The sequence below is a fragment of the Gossypium hirsutum genome, chromosome A11 (genome assembly GCF_007990345.1).
Source record: "Gossypium hirsutum isolate 1008001.06 chromosome A11, Gossypium_hirsutum_v2.1, whole genome shotgun sequence".
NCBI lineage: Eukaryota > Viridiplantae > Streptophyta > Magnoliopsida > Malvales > Malvaceae > Gossypium > Gossypium hirsutum.
The window spans coordinates 33,420,494-33,428,960 of record NC_053434.1 but is presented as its reverse complement, the minus strand read 5'-3'; the positions used below and the strand labels follow the sequence as shown (position 1 = coordinate 33,428,960).

Genomic DNA, 8,467 nt, shown 5'->3' with positions numbered 1-8,467 from the left:
CTGGTAGATAAGATTAGAAAGTATTAAGCCTCTGGTAGATAAGATTAGAAAGAATGGGGCCAAAGAGTTCTGAGCTAGAACGAACAATAATGCTAAAAAAAGTCGAGTTCTGGTTAGAGAACACGATACGAGTATTCAATGAATTATCATTAAATCCCGAGGAATGCTTAAAATGTGCCGTTTCACTTCTGAGAGATACAGCGAACCATTGGTGGAAAACTTTAATATCTGTGGTTCAGAGTGAGCGAGTCACTTGGGATTTCTTCCAAGCTGAATTTCGAAAGACATATATCAGTCAAAGATTCATCGACCAAAAACGTAAAGAGTTTCTTGAGCTTAAACAAGGTCGTATGTCTGTCATAGAATACGAGAGTGAATTTTAAGAGTAATTCAGTATGCTCATGAATGTGTATCTACAGAGGCAATAATGTGCAAAAGATTTGAGGATGGCTTGAATGAAGATATCCGTTTATTAGTTGGGATTCTTGAGATTAAAGAATTTGTTGTGCTTGTTGAACGAGCATGTAAAGCTGAAGATCTCGAGAAAGAGAAAAGAAAAGTCGATTCTAAAGCTAGAAAAGTGCGAAAGATATCATTGGGCAAGTCATTTCAATATGCATCAAAGAAGTTTAGAGATGATAATCGCCGTTCAAAGGTTAATGTGGGACATTTGAATAGAGATCATGCTAGATTGCATTCGAACTTCAAAGCTCCAGCTACATCTGTTACCAGTGTCAGAAATGTTAAATCTGACCGCCCTGAGTGAAAGCATTATGGTAAAAGACATCCCAATAATTGTAGACTGTATGATCGGGCTTGTTTCAGATGTGGATCTTTAAATCATTTTATCTGCGATTGCCCTGAATCTGTCGAGTAAGAAATTCTATAAAATCTGAGGCCAAGTGGCAATGCTTTTCGTGGTAGACCTCTCAAAAATACGGGAAATGTGAATGACAGTCAGAGGGGAACAAAAGACACAGCTGTTAGATCCGAGGCTCGTACACCTGCTAGAGCCTATGCTATACGAGCTCAAGAGGAAGCTTCATCACCAGACATGATTACGGGTACATTTACTCTTTATGATACTTCTGTGATTGCTTGGATAGATCCTGGATCAACATATTCATATATATGTATGAACTTAGTGAATAGTAAGCCTATAGAGTCTACTGAGTTTGTAATTATAGTTTCGAACCCCCTAAGTAGATTTGTTTTGGTTGATAAAGTTTGCAAGAATTGTCCCTTAATGTTTTGAGACATTTGTTTTCTGGCTGATCTGGTGCTGTTACCTTTCGATGAATTTGATATAATTCTGGGTATGGATTGGTTAAATTTTCATGATGCTGTTGTGAACTGCAAATGAAAAACTATTGATTTGAGATGCAAGAATGACGAAATAGTCAGAATTGAATCTAGTGATTTAAATGGATTGCCTGCTGTAATATCTTCAATGAAAGCTCTGAGTATTGCGAGAAAAGGGTGTGAAGCCTACTTTGCTTATGTGATCAATTCGAAAGTGTCAGAAAAGAAAGTTGAATCAGTGCCTGTTGTATGTAAACTTGCTAATGTGTTTCCTGAAGAACTTTCGAGATTACCTCCGATACGAGAAGTTGAATTTGGCATTGAATTAGTACCGAGAACTATTTTGATTTCAATAGCTCCATATAGAATGGCTCCAACCGAATTAAAAGAATTAAAGTCTCAGTTGCAAGAATTGACCGATAGAGGGTTTGCTAGACCAAGTTTCTCACCTTAGGGTGCTCCGTTTCTATTTGTGAAACAGAAAGACGGTACGATGAGAATGTGTATAGATTATCGTCAGTTGAATAAAGTGACTATTAAGAATAAGTATCCCCTGCCCCGAATTGATGACTTGTTTGATCAGTTGAAAGGTGCTGCTGTGTTTTCAAAAATAGATTTGAGATCAAGCTATTATCAGTTCCGAGTAAAAGACTCAGACATTCCAAAAACTACTTTCCGAATAAGGTACGACCACAATGAATTCTTAGTTATGCCTTTCAGATTAACTAATGCACCTGCTATCTTTATGGATTTGATGAGCAAAATTTTTAGGCCGTATTTAGCTTGATTTGTTGTTGTATTCATTAATGACATATTAATTTATTCATGTGATGAAACTGAACATGCCAAGCATCTGAGAATAGTGCTATAGACTCTGTGAGATAAACAGTTGTATTCGAAGTTTAGCAAATGTGAATTCTGGTTGCTGAGGTCGGTTTTCTGGGGCATATTGTATCAGCATCTGGTATTCGAGTTGATCTGAGTAAGATTTCAGCTATTCTGGATTGGAAACCTCTGAGGAACGTCTCTAAAGTCCGCAATTTTCTGGGACTTACCGGTTATTATAGAAGGTTCATAAAAGGATTTTCTATGATTGCAACTCCGTTAACGAAACTGCTTCAGAAAGATGTGAAGTTTGTGTGGTCTGAAAAGTGCCAGAAAAGCTTTGATCAATTGAAAACATTATTGACTGAAGCTCCAGGATTGGTACAACCCGAATCGAGTAAAGAATTTGTGATCTATAATGATGTTTCGTTGATCGGTTTGGGATGTGTTTTAATACAAGAAGGCAAAGTCATTGCTTATTCTTCGAGACAATTGAAGCCGCATGAAAAGAATTATCCAACGTACGACCTTGAGTTAGTTGCGATTGTGTTTGCTTTGAAAATCTGGCGTTACTATCTGTTTGGTGAAAAATGTCATGTATATTCCAATCATAAAAGTTTGAAATATCTGATGACTCAGAAAGATCTGAATCTGCGACAGAGAAGATGGCTTGAATTGCTAAAAGACTATGAACTTGTGATAGATTATCATCCGGGTAAGAAAAACATTGTTGCTGATGCTTTGAGTAGAAAATCATTATTTGTTCTACGTGTGATGAATGCTAATTTGGTTCTATCCAATGATGGTTCAATTTTAGCTGAACTGAAAGCAAGACCTTTGTTCTTACAACAAATTATTAAAGCTTAGAAGACTGATAATGAAATTTTAGCTAAAAGAGCTCAGTGTGATTTAGAGTTCGATTCAGAATTCAAAGTTGATAAAGAAGATTGTCTAAGATTCCAAGATAGAATTTGTGTCCTGAGAAATTCAGAGTTAATTCAGATAATTTTGAGTGAAGCTCACAATAGTCGGTTATCTGTGCATCTGGGTAGTACAAAAATGTATAACGATCTGAAATAGTATTACTGGTGGTCTGGCATGAAAAGAGATAACTCTGACTTTATTTTGAAATGTTTAATCTGTCAGCAAGTTAAAGTAGAACATCAGGTGCCATCTGGTTTGTTACAACTGATTATGCTTCCGGAGTGGAAATGGGATCGAGTGACAATGGACTTTGTTTTGGGTTTTCCCCTGTCCCTGAGAAAGAAAGATGCTATCTAGGTTGTAGTTTGATAAACCGTAATTTATACCTATTTCTATCCCATGCTTAGCACATTTTACGGATGATTTTTCCTTAAAATTGGTGAATTCGATGCTCCTAATGCCTTAATTTCATGTTTTATACTTAGGTGAGCATAGGAGAGTGAAAGGAATAAGAAACGAGCCAAAAAGGGAGAAAATGGGCCAACATACAAAATCAACACAGCCTGGACCTCCTCACACGGGTAGACCACACGGCCGTGTCAATTTGGCAGAATTGAAACACGACTCACACGGGTGGACCACACGCCCATGCCTATTTAACTGGCTTGACCACTGCCTGAAGTAATCGCACATGGGAGTGTCACACGGGCGTGTCCCTGTCGAGCCCAAGTTTAGTCCAATTTGAAAAAGGCCAATTTTGAGGGTTCTTAGGCATTCCAAAGCCTATAAATACACCCTAGAGGAGGAGGAAAAAGGACACATAGAGAGGGAAGCAGGGAACTACTCAAAGAAAGCCGATTGATCCATCTCAGAAGCCGAATTCATCATCAAGACTGAAGATCTCCCATTAATTTCCCTTCAGGAGTTTTGGGTTTTTCTTTATGTTTTGTATTCATTATTCTTCTGAGATGTTACCTTTTTAGTTATGAACTAAAACCCCTAAATACCTAAGGGGAATGAAACCTAAGATAGATCTTGTTATTATTATCTGAATTGTATGATAAATATTTGACTTGATCTTAATTATGTGTTCTTAATTCTTGTTTTGATATTCCAGAATATTGATTGAAGTTAAGCTCTTATTCAAAGGAGGAATAGACCCTGTCCAAGAGTACATTTGTCATAATTAAGCGGAGTTGCTTGCGCGCCTAGAGATAGGGTGACAAGATTTTGCTGGATTAGGGTGAAACCTAATAAGGGAATCCATAGATCGAGTTAATGCAACCCTAGGGAGTTAATTAGAAAGAAATTTCAATTATTCAACCTAGGATTAGACGTTGTTAGTCTCAAGAGAGATAATAATATAACTTAGGGATTTCTATGGATCAACTCAAATGAATAAATCGTCCGACTCAGAGTCAAATAACAAATGAAGTCTAGGTGGATTTTTCCCTAGGTACTGTCTTAATTCAATCATTTTTTTCCAAAAGTAATTCCCCAATTCTATTTTCTGTGATTTCTTAGTTTAGTTAATTAGTTAGTTGAAACAAACCCCATTATTCTTAGGCTAGATAATAAAAAGACAGTCATTACTAGTACTTTTAGTTCCTTTGGGTTCGACAATTCGGTCTTGCTAAAGCTATACTACTGTACGATATGTACACTTGCCTTCATCGTGATAATAGTTTCAAGAATGATTCATTATAAATATTTAAAACCTGTCACGAATATCATGTACTAAGTTTTTGGCACCGTTGTCGGGGAACTAAGATATTAGGAACACTCAATTTTTTATTACTTTAGCCATTTACTTTTACTGCAATTTAAATTTTATTCTAATTTTTATTACTAATTCTTTCTTTTCCCTTTTTCTGGCAGGTTCTTATAGTTTATGACTAGAAGAAACCCATCAGGACCATTGCTTTTTGACAGTGAGATCGATCGCACAGTTCCTAGAAACCAAAGAGAAATAAGGTGAAGCTTAAGATATACAGAGAATGAGCAAGAGGACAATATTCAAACCACAACCAAGGAGATGGCTGAAAACCAAGAAAATCTGCTACCTCCTGCGATTGCTGTTAATTAGAATCCTGCTCTGCGCACTATGTATGATTATGCTAAACCTAATTTAACAGGAACTGAGTCAAGTATAGTTAGACCTGCTATTGCTGCAAATAATTTTGAACTAAAACCTAACACAATTAAATGATACAATAGTTTGTTCAGTTTGATGGTTTGCAGGACGAAGATCCCAACGCTCACTTGGCAAATTTCCTATAATTTTGCGATACATTTAAAATCAATAGCGTTTCTGATGATGCCATACATATTTGGTTGTTTCCCTTTTCGTTAAGGAATAAGGCTAAACAGTGGTTGAACTCGTTACCACGAGGGTCAATCACTACTTGGGAACAAATAACCAAAAATTTTTTATTAAAATATTTTCCACTGGCTAAAATAGCCAAATTACGTAATGATATCTCTTCTTTTGTGCAGATAGATTTAGAAACACTCTACGATGCATGGGAGAGATACAAGGACCTTTTGAGAAGGTGCCCTCACCATGGGTTACCGCTTTGGCTACAGGTTCAAACATTCCATAATGGCCTAAATCCTTCGACTCAGCAAATGATTGATGCAGCTGCTGGAGGAACTATCAATAATAAGACACCTGAGGTGGCTTACGAATTTATTGAAGAGATGTAACTGAATAACTATTAGTGGCAAGTTATGAGAACAAAGCTGACAAAAGCAGCCGGTGTCTTCAACCTCGACACGGTTACTATGCTATCTAACCAAGTAGAACTCTTCAATAAAAAGATAGATGGTTTGTGTGGTTCTACTCAGGTACATCCAGTGATGAGGTGTGATTCGAATGGAGGAGGAGCATGCACAAAATATCAACCCTTCAATCCTAGCATCGAGGAGGAACAAGTCCATTATATGGGTAACAATAACTCTAGACCCCAAAATAACCCATATAGTAACACTTATAATGCAGGTTGGAGGAACCATCCCAATTCTCGTGGGGTGGTCAAGGAAATCACAGGCCACAACATCCTCCGAGTTTTCAACAACCACCCTACCAACAGGAAAAGAAGTCGAACGTTGAAGAGATGCTCTCAAAGTTTATATCGATTTTAGAAACTCGTTTTCAGAATACCAAGACAGCACTTAAGAATCAACAAGCATCGATCCAAGGGCTCGAAACTCAAATTGGACAGCTTGCCAAGTTGATTTCTAAGCGACCACAAGGTAGGTTGCCAAGCAACACAGAATCTAACCCAAGGGAGAAACTCAACGCGATTACTAGTCAAGATGAGGAAGGGTAAGTCACACATGAACCAGAACCAAGGCAAGAAACTGAGATAAGCAAAGGTAAAGGTGAGGTAGACCACAATGAGCAGAAACCGGTAAGTATAGAATACAAACCTCGTGTGCCAAACCCTAATGCGACAAGGAAAGACCGCTCAGATTAACAATTTGGTAAATTCCTTAAACTCTTAAAAAAATTACATATTAACTTACCGTTTATTGAAGCTTTATCGCAGATGCCAAACGCAATGAAATTTTTAAAGGAGCTTTTAACAAATAAACGAAAGTTGGACGAGGCTTCACATGTGAAGCTAAACGCAGTTTGCTCAGCTATTCTACAAAATAAACTACCTAACAAATTGAAAGATCCAGGGAGTTTTACAATTCCTTGCTTAATTGATAGTTTAGATGTTAATAATGCATTAGCTGATTTAGGGGCTAGTATTAACATCATGCCTTACAAGATGTTTAAACAACTAGGTCTTGGGAAACCCAAACAGACTAGGATGAGCATTCAATTAGCAGATAAAACTATAAGGTTTCCTAGGGGTATTATTGAAGATGTGCTAGTTAAAATCGATAAATTTATATTTCCCGTTGACTTCATTGTTCTAGACATAGAGGAGGATAACAACACTCCTTTGATTTTAGGAAGGCCCTTTTTAGAAATTGCTAGAACAATTATTGATGTTGGCACAGGTGAGCTCACACTTCGTGTTGTAGATGAAACAATCACCCTTCAAGCTCGCAATTCTGGCAACACATCAAAAATTGAAGGTGATTGTCTAAACCATTCCACTAAACTGACAATATGGTACAACCTACTTTGCAGGAAATGAGCTTGAAGGAAGTACATGAGCCATTTTCAAACAATAGTAGAGGACCTATCTGTGAAGAACAAAGGCTACAAATCGAGGAGCTAGATGAATGGCGGACACATAAACCGAGAACACACAATAAACCAAAACTACGCCAGAACAAGCTCAATACCTTTCCAAATCAACTTAAGGTTGGAGATAGAGTTTTATTAGATGAGGTAGATCTTCACATTATCACTGCCAAACCGAATTAAGAAATCCCTCTTACGGTACTTAGCATTTTCCCATTCGGTACAGTAGAGGTAAATTATCCCAAGTTCGACACTTTTAAGGTAAACAATACCCGCCTAAAACCTTATTTTGATGATATTCACAGCAGGAGTGAGGAGTATAAACTCTTCGAACCACCATGACCATTCAATGGAAAGGTAAGTCAAGCTTAGACTATAAATAAGCGCTTCTCGGGAGGCAACCCAAGCACTAACTGTATTAACTTCTTTAAATTTTAGTGTTTAACACCTAACTTACTAATGAAGCTCTTGAATACATGTTTACCACACAGACACGGCCAAGCACACGGGCGTGCTTAGGGCCGTGTGAAAACAGGGCAAATATTTCCCCAACACGGGCTATGATAAATCACCACGGCCGTGTGACATGGCCGTGGGCGAACCTTCCAAAACAAAATGGGCGTGCGACATGCCCGTGCCTGGAAACCGTGGCCGAACCTGTCAAATTAACATGGGCGTGCAACACGCCCGTGCCAAGCAACCGTGGCCGAACTTGCCAAAATAACACGGGCGTAGACCTTTATACATGGGCATGGGAGAAGCGAACAGAGACAGACATGGCTGTGTACACCAACATGCCCAAGGTACAGGGGCATAGGGAAATTTTCAGACGCGCCCAAATTCAAAATTCGCGAATCACACCGGCAAAAATTGGGGAACACAAGCATGTTCCCTGGCCATGTGTCCCAGAATCTATAAATACCCTTCACTATTCATCATCTCCCTCACCCAAAATCCCTAACCCTAGCCACTGCAAGTCCACACGGCCTCCCTAACACGCCCGTGCGCCGCTTCTAACCCCATTTTTACGCTTATTCTCCTCTTTCTAGCGTTTACTCTTTTCTCTTTTATTTTACTAATTTCTAATGTTATTTATCATTGTAAACTACACTTTTCATGTTATTTTCAATGTTTCTATCACTCAAACTTCATATCTAGAGTAGTTATCATCCTTTTCATGTTGAAGTTCTTACTCATTTCATGATTTCTATG

General features: G+C 38.1%; 1 non-coding gene across 1 annotated transcript; it reads right to left on the bottom strand.

Annotated features, from left to right (window-relative positions):
* Nucleotides 1-5,514: 5,514 nt before the first annotated feature.
* On the bottom strand, nt 5,515-5,621 carry LOC121210539 (small nucleolar RNA R71). The gene has a single exon (XR_005905657.1). It is a non-coding gene; the product is annotated as a small nucleolar RNA R71 (small nucleolar RNA).
* Nucleotides 5,622-8,467: the final 2,846 nt, after the last annotated feature.